The 14,306-nt window shown below is 39.5% G+C and overlaps 1 pseudogene across 1 annotated transcript; it reads right to left on the bottom strand.

The window, feature by feature from the left end:
• Positions 1-8,380: 8,380 nt before the first annotated feature.
• LOC147619312 (fe(II)/2-oxoglutarate-dependent dioxygenase 4-like) lies at positions 8,381-10,624 on the bottom strand (annotated as a pseudogene). The gene is made up of 4 exons (XR_015261903.1): positions 10,321-10,624; positions 10,002-10,234; positions 8,927-9,242; positions 8,381-8,810 (listed from the first exon to the last, which is right to left on the bottom strand). The product of XR_015261903.1 is annotated as a fe(II)/2-oxoglutarate-dependent dioxygenase 4-like (transcript).
• Positions 10,625-14,306: the final 3,682 nt, after the last annotated feature.

Below are 14,306 nucleotides of genomic sequence, written 5' to 3'. Positions count from 1 at the left end.
TTATCATCCATCATATTATCATGGTATGGTCTTCCATATCCATAGCTATTATAATCTCTCCTTGGCCACCTTGCTCACGTGGAGGCACGTGAGAGGTATTGTCTTCCATATCCATAGCTGTTATAATCTCTCCTTGGCCACCTTGCTCACATGCCTGAAATACAATCACCCTCACCTGTTGTAAGGTGCAACCCTGAAATCCTCCAAGGGGGCCTTGGATCTCTCTAATTTTCCATGGGGACCAATAGAAAAAGTGAGCAAAACAATTCCCTCATCTGCTCCGTGGATTGCAAAAAGAATATCATGCCTAGTAAACACACCTACTAGCCATAGTGGGGGGGTTGGGTCTGAGATAGGTGTCAGCCACTCCTGAGGAATAGCAGAGTCGATGTCAATGCTAAACTTGTCTCTACCCCAAATCCTTGCCACGCCTCCCTCCTAAACCTATGGGGGTAAGTATCTATGTGCAAGCCAATCTCTAAGGTCATATGCCCATGATACATGAGGTCGGCGGGCCCCCAACATATGGCCATTGAGTAAATGGATCAGGGTGGTTCTAGATCAATCGGTTGCTGATGAAGATGCTCCTGTGAGACTACCAAAGCTAGCTACCTAAGGGCCGGCTAAAAATGTGTCCTCAAAGCTAGGCTACGTCCACGGGCTCGCATCTCAGTGAAGATCCATATGATACTTTGTGGCCAAGGTCCCCCTAGACTCGGGGTGCAGGTTGAAATCTAGTCTAAGAGGAAGTCCTTCCAAGGCTCACCATCGGGAAGGAGTCTAACAATCAGCTTTCCTGGCAGGGCATGGCTTTGAATATCAAGGTCAATGATGGCTAGCTCCCCTCTACGTTGGATGAATGACTCTCCATGCCACCTTGGCCTTGGCAGGCCTCTCGTCTCACTATCGGCCCATAAGAAGTTCTAGATCAACCACTGTACCTGAGACTAATACATGCTCGTGAGAAGGCCCAACAAGAAGTAATGTACCACATGGTGGTAGCAAGAAGGACTTGGTTCAGCACCACAACTCTACCAGCTAGGGAGAGTCTCGAGGACGAGACGAATAAGAAAAGGTAAGGTGCAAGAGGACAGCCCATCGGATTGAGTGGGAAAGGGGAAATCTATCGGTCTCTCTGAATGAGAACTTGACTATGAGAGGCTGAGTAAGGTCCTAAAACACCACAGATCCACTCCAAGGAGAACCGCATCTATCTCATCATGCCCTCCACAAAGCTCCAATCAACCCTATCATAATATTTCTCAATGTCTAGGACTAGGAATATGAGGTCCTATCGCCGTATCTAGGCCAAAGCGGTTGCCTCCCAAAAGGTGAAAATGTTGTCCAAAATGCTCCGATTCTGAACAGAACCTATTTGAGCTGTCATGAATCAAGTCAGGGAGGAAAGGCTGAAGTCTTCTACTGATGGCCTTGGTCAAGATCTTATAGGCGGTCCCAAGAAGGGTGATGGGTTTCCACCACTACCGGATCTTCAATCTGTCACCACCCTCCTTAGGAATCAATTGTATCAAATCCTCTCAAAGCCTCTTTGGCATGAAGGCAACTTGAAAGTCGCATCCCATGAGGTCCCCCAATGGAGAAGAAAGAAGGAAATTGGAAGCCCATCTGCCCCCAGGCATTTTCCCCTAGGAAGAGCCGTCAATGCCTATGCGAGCTCCTCTATAGTGAAGGGAGTCAATAAGAAGGACTGAAGAGCGGGGGGGAACCACCTCTCTCATGTGCTGCCAAACTCTCTCGCACATGTCCATCACCTATGGGGATAATGGGGAACCCATGTGAGGAGAGATTGAAAAAAATCAGTGGGATGGCTCCATCCTAGCCATGCAATTTGTGAATACCATGCAATCAGTGGGATGGCTCCATCCTAGCCATGCAATTTGTGAATACCATCTCACCTCCTGTGGGGGCCGGCTATCTCAAAGAAGTCCCTTGTGACTCTACTGCCGTCCTGGGTCCAAAAGGAAGCTCTGGCATGGTACCTGTAGCTCACCCTCCTCTCCTCAATGGATCTTATCTCCGTACACGGGGCGGCAGCAAGCTAACTCTTAATCCAAGGGCTATCAGGGAACTCTCCTAAAGCCATTGAAGGGAAGTAAGACCCCTCCTCATATTCCTCGCCTTCTCATGAAATCCCTCCAATCCGCTCTGAGCTGCCTCCTCCAAAAAAAAATTTACTGATCTCACCAAGGCCCGCATTCAAGGTGCATGCGACAGAGCCTGAAATAATATCCAGCCCTGCCCATATCTGCTCTATCTTGCAAATCTTGAGGTCCTGTATAAGGCTATCTTGAATCCTAGAGCTCGTGTGCATGTCCTGCCTCTAGGAGTCCTCTAAGGGACAGAATAACCAGAGTGTGATCCAAAAAAGTATAACTTGCCAAGATGCCAATCATTGCCCCCTTGGCCCTCAGCCCACTCATCCACATAAAACCTATCAAGTCGAGAGAGGTTGGAGCCGATGCTCCTCCTATCAGAGACTGTGAGAAGCACATGCTCCCAGGGCCATGCCCAAACTCTAGAAGATACCAAGGATCTTGTCCCTTGAGTGCCTTTTTCAACTCCTCCCAGGCAGAGTACTCTGTGCCTGAGATTGTGGCCGTGCCTCCTCTAAGTCTATCCCCTACTTCCTCAATCATGTTAAAGTCTCCACCCATGAACCAAAAGTCAACCTGAAGAAGGGCCTATGAGACGGACCATGCTCGAGAAGATGGCTCTACCTCTTGCGGCGTTTGGGGCATAGACATGGAGGAAGCCCATGCAATCCTCTCCAACCAAAATGGTTCCTCAGTGTTCTATTGAATTTCAATTTGAATTTCAATTTATGACATTCAAAATCAATTCCAATGTAGCCACCCATGGACACATATTATACGAAGAGGGTATGAACAAACACATGAGCAATTGTAAGTCAATTCGCCATAAAATTGAGCTACTTCCAAAACGGCTTGGGAAGCTCATGAACAATCACATGAAACCTTTGAAGTAGCTGGCAAAACTATTGATGACAATGTCTACAAGCTTAGTGTGATAGGTAGTCACGTTGTAATGTACTCGATATTTTGTTCCATTTAGTTCAACATAAAAGTTCACAATATTTCTCAAATATTCAGAAATCACATCACACTTCATGAGAAAGAAGAGATTTACCCAATAACCATAATCATTTCTAAGAGATATTCACCAATAGAAAATCCAACCAATCTAGGGCTTTCTCTGGCGTCCGTCCACCCAACCTCCACATTGGACGTAGAAATCTTGGGTATGCCTCCTTCTCAATCTCGTCCTCTCTGGGTTCTACCACAAGGATCCCAGAGGGCTTCAATCTCATTCATTGTGTCTAGTGGGTAAACAGTACTAGTCGGCCCAATCCCAAAATCTCTCTCTCTCTCTTCCTGTACAGAATCACATCAAGGCTGTGAAAAGATAGCCCCAAAAATATCCCATAAGAATTAGTTAGATTACCATGCAGGAAAAAGATAAAGATAGGCAAGATACGGTGCTCCATCTCACGTTTTCTATGCAGGTTTCTCCAAACAGGGCCCAAACATAGAAAATATTGATTTTCTAATTCCTATCAGGCTTGAGCCACATACAATGGAAACCAAACTTTTCAAGTGTGTGGTGGGTACCCCTCTCCACCCACAAGCAAAGTTTAGTCACCCTTAGATGTCGTTCGGGTAAGATCTCCAACTCATGTTTTCTATGTAGGTTTCTCCAAGAGGATCCAAACGTAGTATGTCATGGCCGAACAGCATACGACGGTGACTAAACTTTGCAAGTGTGTGTTTTGTACCCTCCACACACTTGAAAAGTGCGGTCACTATAAAATGTTGTCACACAAGATATAGTGCTCCATCTTACATTTTCTATGCAGGTTTCTCCAAGAGGACCCAACTATTGAAAATATGGATTTTCTTGATGATCTCATGCTCGAACGATGTTCGATGCTTGTGGGATATCCCTCTCCACACACTTGCAAAGTTCCACTGCCATCAAACATCGTTCGAGCAAGATATAGTGCTCCATCTCATGTTTTCTACATGGGTTTCTCCAAGAAGGCCCAAATGCACCCAAAAAAAAATCCTAAATCTTATCATGTCCAAATGACATCCAATGGTGATAAAACTTTGTAAGTGAATGGGAGGTACCCCTCTCCACACACTTGCAAAGTTTGGTCACCATTCGATGTTGTTTGGACTAGATATGGTACTCCATCTCACGATTACTCTATGAAAATTTCTCTAAGAGGGCCCAAACGTAGAAAATATGGGTTTTCTCTATCTTGTCATGCCTGAACAATGTCTAGTGTTGATCAAGCTTTGCAAGTATGTGTGGCATACTCCTCTTCATATACTTGTAAAGTTATGTCACCATCGAACGTCCTTCAGGTGAGATATAATGCTCCATCTTAGTTTTTTATGTGGGTTTCTCCAAGAGGAGGGACCCAAACCTTGGGGGGTTTACTTAAAAATATGTAAGTCTACTACGTGCGATCATTAAGAGGGATTTTTTAAACCAAGATTTTGAGAAACATTTACAAAAATCTACTTACATAAGGGGATTTTAAATGGTATTTTGAAAAAAAAAACCCATAAGTTTGTAAAGAAAAAGGTATTTTTTAATATCCTTTGAAGGCACGTTGTATGTAGGTCTTCCTAAAAGTATACCCCCCGAGACTTAAACACATAAAAATATGGGTTTTCTCAATCTTGTCATGCTTGAATGGCGACTTAACTTTATAAGTATATGTGGGGTACTCCTCTCTAGACACTTGCAAAGTCCAATCACCATTGGACATTCTTCGGGTGAGATATGGTGCTCCATTTCAAGTTTTCTATGTGGGATTCTCCATGTGAGGACCTAAATGCAAAAAATATGGTCTTTCTCAGTCTCATCATGCTCGAACGATGTTCGATAGTGAGCACACTTTGCAAGTGTGTATGAGGTATCCCTCTCCACACATTTGCAAAGTTTGATCACCATCATAGATTTGTTTAGGATATAGTGCTTCATCTTGCAGTTTTTATGTTGGTTTCTCCAAGAGGTCCCAAACGTAGAAAATATGATTTTTCTCAACAAAGTTTCGTTAGTATAGGATATCATTCAATCAAGATATGGTCCTCCATCTCACGTTTTCTCCGTGGAAGTTTCTTTTGGAGAACCCAAATGCAAAAAAATATAAGGTTTGTGTTGATCTTGTCAATGCCCAAACAACATTTGATGGTGACCAAAATTTGCAAGTGTGCTTGGTGTACCCCTCTCCACACACTTGCAAAGTTTAATAACCATCGAACATTATTTTCGACATTATTCAGCCAAGGTATGGTGCACCATTTCATGTTTTCTATGAAGGTTTCTCCAATAGGACGACCCAAATGTAGAAAATATGAGTTTCTCAATCATGTCATGCCCAAAAGATGTCTAATGGTAGATCGAAATTTGTAAGTGTATGTGGGGTACACGTCTTCACACACTTACAAAGTTTTCTTACCATCGGGCATCATTCGACTGAGATATAGGGCTCCATATCAGGTTTTCTATGTGGATTTCTCCAAGAGGACCCAAATGCAGAAAATATAGGTTTTCTCGATCTCTTCATACCTGAACAACATTGGATGGTTGACCAAACTTTGCAAGCGTGTGTGGGGTATCCCTGTTGACACACTTTGTATGTGTAGGATATCCCACTTGCAAACTTTTATCACCATCAAAGATATCGAGGAGATCTAATCTCAATATAATGCAAGTTTCTCCAAGATGGACCAGACATAGAAAATGTGGGTTTTCTCGATCCCATCATTCCCAAATGATGTCCAATGGTGACTGTAATTTTATAAGTGTGTGTGGGGTAGTACCGCTCTCCACACACTTACAAAGTTTCATTTGTTAGATATATAGTAGTACTACACTGTAAGGTCATGCACTTATGACATGGGAGCTTTTGTCCCATTGGATTTTCCCCCATGGCTATCCAGGTGTGAATGGGCAACTTACCGTTAGCTAGTGTATAAGTAACCTCATCCTTAGTTTACAGTTTATGTTCATTTTGTACTTCATTATACCTTAAGCTCTTGCTCTTAGTGAACTAGGCTTCTACACTCTCTGTCCCCCTTGTGTTTTCTTTGATCTATGTAGTGTGAACATTGAGTGAGTGACTATTTATAGCTTTTCTTCCATTCAAAAGCTAACAGTGGTATCAGAGCAAGGCTTTTCCATACCTTGCTTTCTGGTGATTTTCACTACACTATGTCCAAGCTCTCCATTTCTTATTTTTTTGGCCTTCAAGTTTCACAACTTTACAAGCTTTCCATAGCTTGTTGCTCTCATACAAATTTACAGTTCTCTGTAGTGTGGAGCTCATGTGGTTTCCTTACCTATATTAATTCTCTACTTTGTGGAGTTTTCACACCTAGAGTGTGTGCAAATTTCTAATTTTCTATAGTGTGGAGCTCAGGTGGTTTCCTTGCCTATAAACAATTCTCTACTTTGTGCAATTTTCACACCTGTGTGTGAAAATAGCTCACACAGTCAGCTACATGAGCTTCTTTGGTGTTTTCTATTTGAGTATAGACTATAGCATACAATCACGTAACACACTCTATAATCCTCGGTAGGTACACAATAATCGGTTTTCTTTTTTGTTTTTCAAGCCGAGGTCAGAAGCGAGCAAGCTCATTCTGAGACTCGAACAGACAAACACTTTTGTCATCAGCTTCGTCGTCTCCAGTCTCTGAGACGGTTTCTCGACATCAATCATTCAGTCTCGAGATACAATGTAACTACCTAGTGAAGGTAGCTGCATTTTTGTCCATTGTAACTACCCAGTGAAGGTAGTTGCATTTTTGTCCATTGTAACATCCAAACTTTCGTCAATTAATTATTGCAGTTGACAATTTCCATTGGCAACAACGAGATCTATCAAACTTGCTTCACCAAAAAACCACCACTTCATGAGCTTCTAATGCATGGCAGATAACCCACCACACATTGTAATTATCACTCTATGCAATCATCAAATTCTTCAATCGTGTGCAGTTTTTAATCCACAAATGCACATTATCTAATCGTCTAGCTCTCTAATCGCTCGACAGTGTGTAATTGTCTTATTTTTAAATCGTTACAAGTTTTTCTAATCATATGTGTGTTTTTTCGAGTAGGTTTTTTCAATTGTCAGATTTTTCCAATCGTTGGAATAATTGCACTGGATCACCAATCGTTGGAATAATTGCACTGGCTCACCAATCATGAGCTTCTCCAATCGCTATGATTTTCCAATCTTGTAGCTTCTTCAATCGGCAACTATAGTTGAGTGATAGAAGCAAACACGCACAAGAAGTAAGAAACAATCCACTCATATGCACATATAGAGAGACATTGCACAAGAGCATAAGTGTGATAACTTGATAGTGATACTAGGATTGCTCCTTTTCTCATTACTTAAAATGTCTTGTATACATAGCCTCATATGCATAATGGGCCAACTGCCCACCCATGCAATATTAGTGAAACCCACCAAAAGCTAAGAGATTATCTATAATTAGCTATATTTTGTAAGCTTGGCTAATCCCATAATTATTACAATATATACATTTACATAGTCTTCTACATATATAAAATCCTCACAAATTTGATTGAACTTTTTTTTTTGCTTCATATGGAAGATGTCAATATCAACCTAAATACCTTGTGATGATGTTTCAATAAATTGAGCAAGGGAGAAAGCTAGATAGAGAGTGAGAGAAGGAGAAAGTATGCAAGTAAACACTTATAAGAAGCAAGCAACAATCCACTCATATGAACATACCAAGATACCAACACAAGATTACAAGAAGCCTAATTTGGCCCCTTTTCTTATTACTCAAAATGTCTTATATATAAACCCGCATATGTATAATGGTTTGTTGCCCATGGAATGTCCATGAAACCCAACAACTAAAGAACTTATCTTTGGTTTCTCACATCACACATTATGGCAGTCAAAGTGTATACATGCCCATGAAATGGTAATATTTACAAATGTGGTTAGGATTTACTCAATTATGTGATTCCCAAACTATTATAATTGCTTCGAAAGTTATTATTTGTAAATGTACATTGGTTTTAGAAAAAACTTGAAATATTTCTACTTTAGGCCATTGAACTTATTATACTTTGTTAGTTTTATTTATAAGAAAAGGACTCTTTACACACACACACACATACACACAACCACTTGTATGTGCATGTGCACACACACACACACACACATAAGAAAAGGACTCTTTACACACACATACACACAACCACTTGTATGTGCATGTGCACACACACACACACACACACACACACAAGCCTAGTTCAAAACTTAAAAAAACTCAACTTTAAGGGGAAAAAGGTCCTTCTTTTCACATTACTTCAAAGGATATAGCACACACCTAACATAAGCCTCAATGTGTTCATTTTCTTCATCTATTACTACATAGAGTGAGGTCAATTGAGTTTGACCATAAACTGCTATAATGTGTACATTTGTAAGACAATGGACTTGCTTACTTGGAGGCAATTGATAAATGTCTACTGAATTCAAGATTGGACTTGCCGTTTAGTCCTTTGCTGAATCCATTCTTAAGATATTCATTAAAAATAGTTTCTTTATACATAGTTGGACTTTCATCACTCATAAACTTGTCTATAGGTCCAACCTTTTCATGGTCATTTGGACCGTAGAAACAAGAAATGGACATTCTTGGCTTCTTCATGTTTGTCACTACTCGGTGTTCCACACTCTTATAGACTCCATTTGTTAGTATCTGTGAAAAAGAAATGTACAAGAGAAATCATTAAATGATAATATAGATGTCCTGATGTGTCATAAATGTTGTGATTGCCCCTAATGCTTCATGCATGATGTATGTCAGGTACTCACCTCAATTTGGTCTCCCAAGATGACAACAAATGAATTTGATATAGGTCTCACGTTGACCCATTCATCTCCTTTTCTAGCTTGTAGTCCTCCCACTTCATCTTGCATTAAGATTGTGAGTGACCCAAAATCTGAATGGGAACTCAACCCGAATGTAAGATCTGGCTGAGGACAAGCAGGGTAATAGTTGCATGCCATGGTTTCTCGAGAAAAATGATTGCTAAAGTCCTTAGCCTCCAATGCCAAACTTGTAAAAATTGCTTCACATAGGACGTGTTGAAGGGAATTCACTTGTTTATGAAAGTCAAACATGGGGCCTCTGTTATTATGAAAAAATGATGGTTCAACAACCCCAATAGGGGCTGATAACGATGAAAAAATCGAATTCATTAATTAACCAAGCAAGAGACATCGTGTAAAACTTTATTTTATTAAGGTGGAACCTTAATCTAAACGTTATTATGACACCAATTAAACGTCGCGTACCACGTACACATTGCAGTTTTTTCGGTTTCCGTCATCTCTTCCTCATCGCTTCAACGCTGTGTTTCAGAGGCATCTCTCGCCATCTCTCATGTGTGCAAGGTAGACGATGCCCCAAGGAAAGGCACCGTCCCTCCCTCCCTCCGTCCCTCCCTCCCTCTTTCTTTCCTCATTTACTTGCATCTTTAGGCAAGCATCACATGGGCACTCACCTCATAGGCTTCAGAGATCTTTGCCTCGGCCTCCTCCTTGTTCTAAGGAAATTCGATCTCCATAAGAATTTTTTCTGCATCGGGAAAAAAATTCCTATGGTGACGAATTTTCAATAGCCTTTGTCGATCACAAGCTATGATTTTTTCTAGGTTGGGGAGGCATTAGTTGGTCTAATATCTTGATGAAGATATTTAATTTGCATCAAAGGTCGAATGTATGGGAGAGGGTTCATAATGGACTTACACCAAGTAAGCGATCAAATATATTCTTGATTCTCTTGTATTACAATCAACCTTAGGAAATTAAGCGGTTAAATAATCTTGATTCTCTTGTATTACAATTAACCTTAGGAAATTAAGCATTTTGCATGGTTGAAGCTTACCTTAGAAATTGTGGTAGGAGCTTGACATCCATGGTAGGGGAAGGTTTGAATCCTAAGGTATCCTTCCACTCGCGAACCCTTTCGTTGGTAACAAAGCCGGTGAAGAAGATCAATGGACAAGATGGGTCTTCCGAGATTAATCGCATTTTGTCCTCGGTTGGCAATGCAAAGAAGTCGGAAACAGCACCCCAAAGTTGGCTTTGTAAGGTCGGCGAGACACCATGATTAATCACCTTACATAATCACATCGAAATTTCAAATCAAAACCTGATTTTTTGTTCATATGGTAATTTGGGCTTTGATTGGTGTGTTCAAGTACCTGAAAGATGCCCCAGTCGGCACAGGCGAGCCCAATTTCATTGATGATTTGGGCTCTGCCTTGTCCATGGAAGTTTGCAAGGTTTGAAGGGTGCAGGTAGAAGTGTGGGAGAGGCAAGGTCTCTCCTCGGGAAGGCGTATATACTGGGCAGGCACGTGCCGAAGTCCCGAATCTACAAGCTCCTTGATGCTTCGAATCTGAGGTTGCTCAATGTCAATCATGGTGCGCGCGCGTGCGTGAGTGTGTGTGTGTGTGTGTGAAAGAGAGAGAGAGAGAGAGAGAGAGTGTGTGTGTGTGTGAGAGAGAGAGACAGAGAGAGAGAGAGAGAGAGAGATTCACGTGTAAGTATGTGTGTGTGAGAGAGAGGAGCCTGTCTGGGACGTCAATCTACAGTGAATGCTCACCACACGAAGCCCCACCCCCACCCCCAACAATCACTTCTCAAAAAAAAGAAAACTATTTTCCCAAAACTTGCAAAACCTTCACCTACAAATCTGAGAAATTATTAATAAAGATTTTTTTTAAAATTTTTTTGAGGGTTCTTGTTCTATAACCTCTCAAAATTTACAAGTATTTATACCTTTAAATTTTAATTTTGAAAATATTTTTAAAATTTTGAAGATGCAATTACACTGTATTTGGGTTTTTTTCGCACACTACCACCCATGCATTTAAATGCAATAACAATGATGAGCTACTTTTTATACCCCAAAAAAAAAACTATTTGAAAACACATTAGCCTATGAACATGCTCAATCAATATCAATCATGTATGAAATCCAACAAAAAAGAAGCTATTTTTGGGTACAAATATGCTTCCACAAAGTGCACATCAAACATACCTAGAATGAAAAGGTTTTAAAAAACCCTACGTTTGATATTCTTAAGAAAAGAAACCTCAAAGACATTTGCATGATATCATTGGCAACAAAATATGATATCACTTGAGTGCAAACAAGATGGTCTTTACCTCGTATCTTTAAAATCTACCATACATATATTATCTTTTAGGTCTCTTTAAAATCTACCACATATATATTATCATTAGTCCAATATATTTGAATTACATTTGGGATGGAAAAAATCCAATTATGTACACACCATCTTCTATTTTTGGTGGAAGGAGCAATAGTTAGACAACGAGCTTAAAGTATATTTTCTACAATCTACCAACCATCCCTTTGGGACTATCATGATAACTTAACATAGAAATACCCATAAAAGTGGAGCAATACACAAAGACAATGGGCATGGCTCCTCGAAACAATGTCCTTCACACACTATTCCAATCATGTTGCAAAAGAAAACTCAAATCACCACAAATAGTTGGTGAGAGTCATTACACTTCCTATCCAAAAATCTAAAAAGTTTGAGATTGGGTCACATGCCATGTGCCATGTGCTAGCTTAATTGTGTCTTTCCTTTTGTGCATTATATTGGCTTTCAACATGGGTGATTACACTATTGTCAAACATGTTGAAACATGCATATGCCAACCTTCGAAACACAGAATATGTAGCTCTTATATAAGCATGTGACCTTTGTTTGAATTTTACTCTATGCTACTTTATGGGATACAACATGTATAAAATGAAGTAATTTATAAGGTAAATAATTTAAGAGAAAAAATTGTAATAGTATTGCTAATTCTTGCTTCTCTAGATATGTTGGGAGACAAAGACATGAGCATATTAAATTACACAGTGCTAATAAAATCAAATTGCACAAAGCATAGATAATAGCAAGATTGGGTTCAATTTGACCCCTCACATGAGCGAGCCCATGCTTCCTCATGGTATATGTTAATCGATTATTCTCAAAAATAGCTTTTGGGACTCAAAATAGCTCTCAAAACAGAAAAATAACATGCTTTTCTTCATGTGCAAGTCTTTGTATCAAGATTGGGTGATAACCTTTGACCCAATAATATTTACAACCTTTGTATCAAATTTAAATGTATACAAGAGAGCTTTCACATGCTCTTTGAAAATAATTATTTGATGCTAATAATTACTATGGATGTTACCTAAAATAGAGTAAACGATGGGCGCTTCAACAGAATGAAATAGTTATCTATCTCGATGCTCAAAGTCGAGCGTCTCAAAATCTACCACCAACTTTCTTTCATTTTGTAAGGTTCGGCCCTTTGATACAATAATGCGAGCAATTAGGGCTTACTTTTATTACATAAAGGTCTTTTACTTTTGAGGAGACTATCCCAAGAAGGTGTTTTACTTTTGGAGGTGCCTCTCTAAGGGCTCTTCCACAAACCACTTTTGTTATTACATAAAGGTGTTTTACTTTGGAGGAGACTATCCCAAGAATCCTTAAAAGGAGACTATCCCAAGAACCCTTAAAAAGGTGTTTTACTGTCATAAAGGTGTTTTACTTTGGAGAAGACTATCCCAAGAACCCTTGAAAGGATCCATGCCTCTATAAGGGCTCTTGCACAAACCACCTTTTCTCCCAGAGAGTCCTTTTTTATTACACACAAATGTCCCCACAACACAAGGGTCGTGAGAGAGCGTTTTTTTATTAACAAACCCCCCTAAGAAGAGTTGTTTTTATGTCGTAGGAGAATATCTCAAGAGTTATCCAACCAACGTTATGCCAAGAACCCTTGAAGAGAAGAGTTATTTTTACATCATTAGAAGAATATATCAAGAACCCTTTAAGAGTTATCTAACCAAAGATAACCCTTGAAGGGTTATCCGACCAAAGCTGTCCTAAGAACCTTGAGAGAGAGAGAGAGAGAGAGAGAGAGAGAGAGAGAGAGAGAGGCTCTTCATGGCTTCAATTTACAATAATGGATACCCACCACATGACGACAAACTTACAAACATTGAATATTCCCCATGCAATGGGATGAAATGAGGTAGTTACATGCACAAAAATCCATTTCAAGCCTTTTCATGACATATGAACATGAAAATCCTTTTCAAGCTTTTTCATGCCATGGAAAATCAAACCTAATCATGCATAGAATCAAACAAAAAAAGATAGGATATAATTGGATACAATCATTCTTCCATGCGCAAGGTCACCTCCTACGTGGAAGGATATAATTAGATACAAAAATTCTTCCACATAGAGTCTCACTCTCAAACATCCATATTATGTGAGAACCAATCATAGCTAGAATGAAAAGGCTAAAATACTCTATCTTTGATATTTGTCACCAAAGAAACTTGGGCAACAAAATGTGATATCATTTGAATCCTAGTATATTTGATTTACACAATGGGAGGAAAAACTACCATTATGAAGTTATGTAAGCCTATACATTATACATGGGTTAAATCAAAAGTAAGGAGCTTGGAGCTTTAGTAGCAATAATTTGACAAGCCTTAAAGTTATTTTCTAGAATCTATTGAACATCCCTTTCAAACTAGCATGCTACCTTAACACTAAAGTGTGGGAGAAAAACAAATATAATTGACATGGCTCCTTCAAAGAATGTCGTAGACGCACTATCCCAATTATATTACAAATATAAAACTCAAATAAAAACTAGGGTTGGTGAGAGAGATTGCACTTTCTATCCAAAAAACCAAAAATTTGAGATTTAGGGTTCTTGCTTTGTGTCACATGCCATGTGCCATGTGCTACCTAGGAATTGTGCCAAGTGTCATGTGTCTTTTCTCTCATGCATTATGATTGACTTCCACCATGGCCCCATAATGGGTGGTCAGAATTTGTAGCTATGTACAATGTTTGTCAAATATTCTAATGTGTGTATGTGGTTTTTTGAAACATGGAACATAGCTCCTATATAAGCATGTAACCTTTGTTTCAAGTCAAACATTTTTATCCTATGCTACTTTATGAATACAATACGTATGTAATGATTAAAAAAAACTTTACCTTGAGAGAAACTTTTATAATGATTATTAGCTATCCAAACAATAATACATTAATTTACAATAGAACAAAAACTATTTATTTGAAGGTTTTGTATCACAAGAAAACTATTTATTTGAAGATTT

The sequence above is a fragment of the Cibotium barometz genome, chromosome 33 (assembly GCF_041138505.1).
Source record: "Cibotium barometz isolate CiBa-2024 chromosome 33, ASM4113850v1, whole genome shotgun sequence".
Taxonomy (NCBI): domain Eukaryota; kingdom Viridiplantae; phylum Streptophyta; class Polypodiopsida; order Cyatheales; family Cibotiaceae; genus Cibotium; species Cibotium barometz.
The sequence above is the reverse complement of the archived record's forward strand: the minus strand, read 5'-3'. Positions and strand labels throughout refer to the sequence as shown.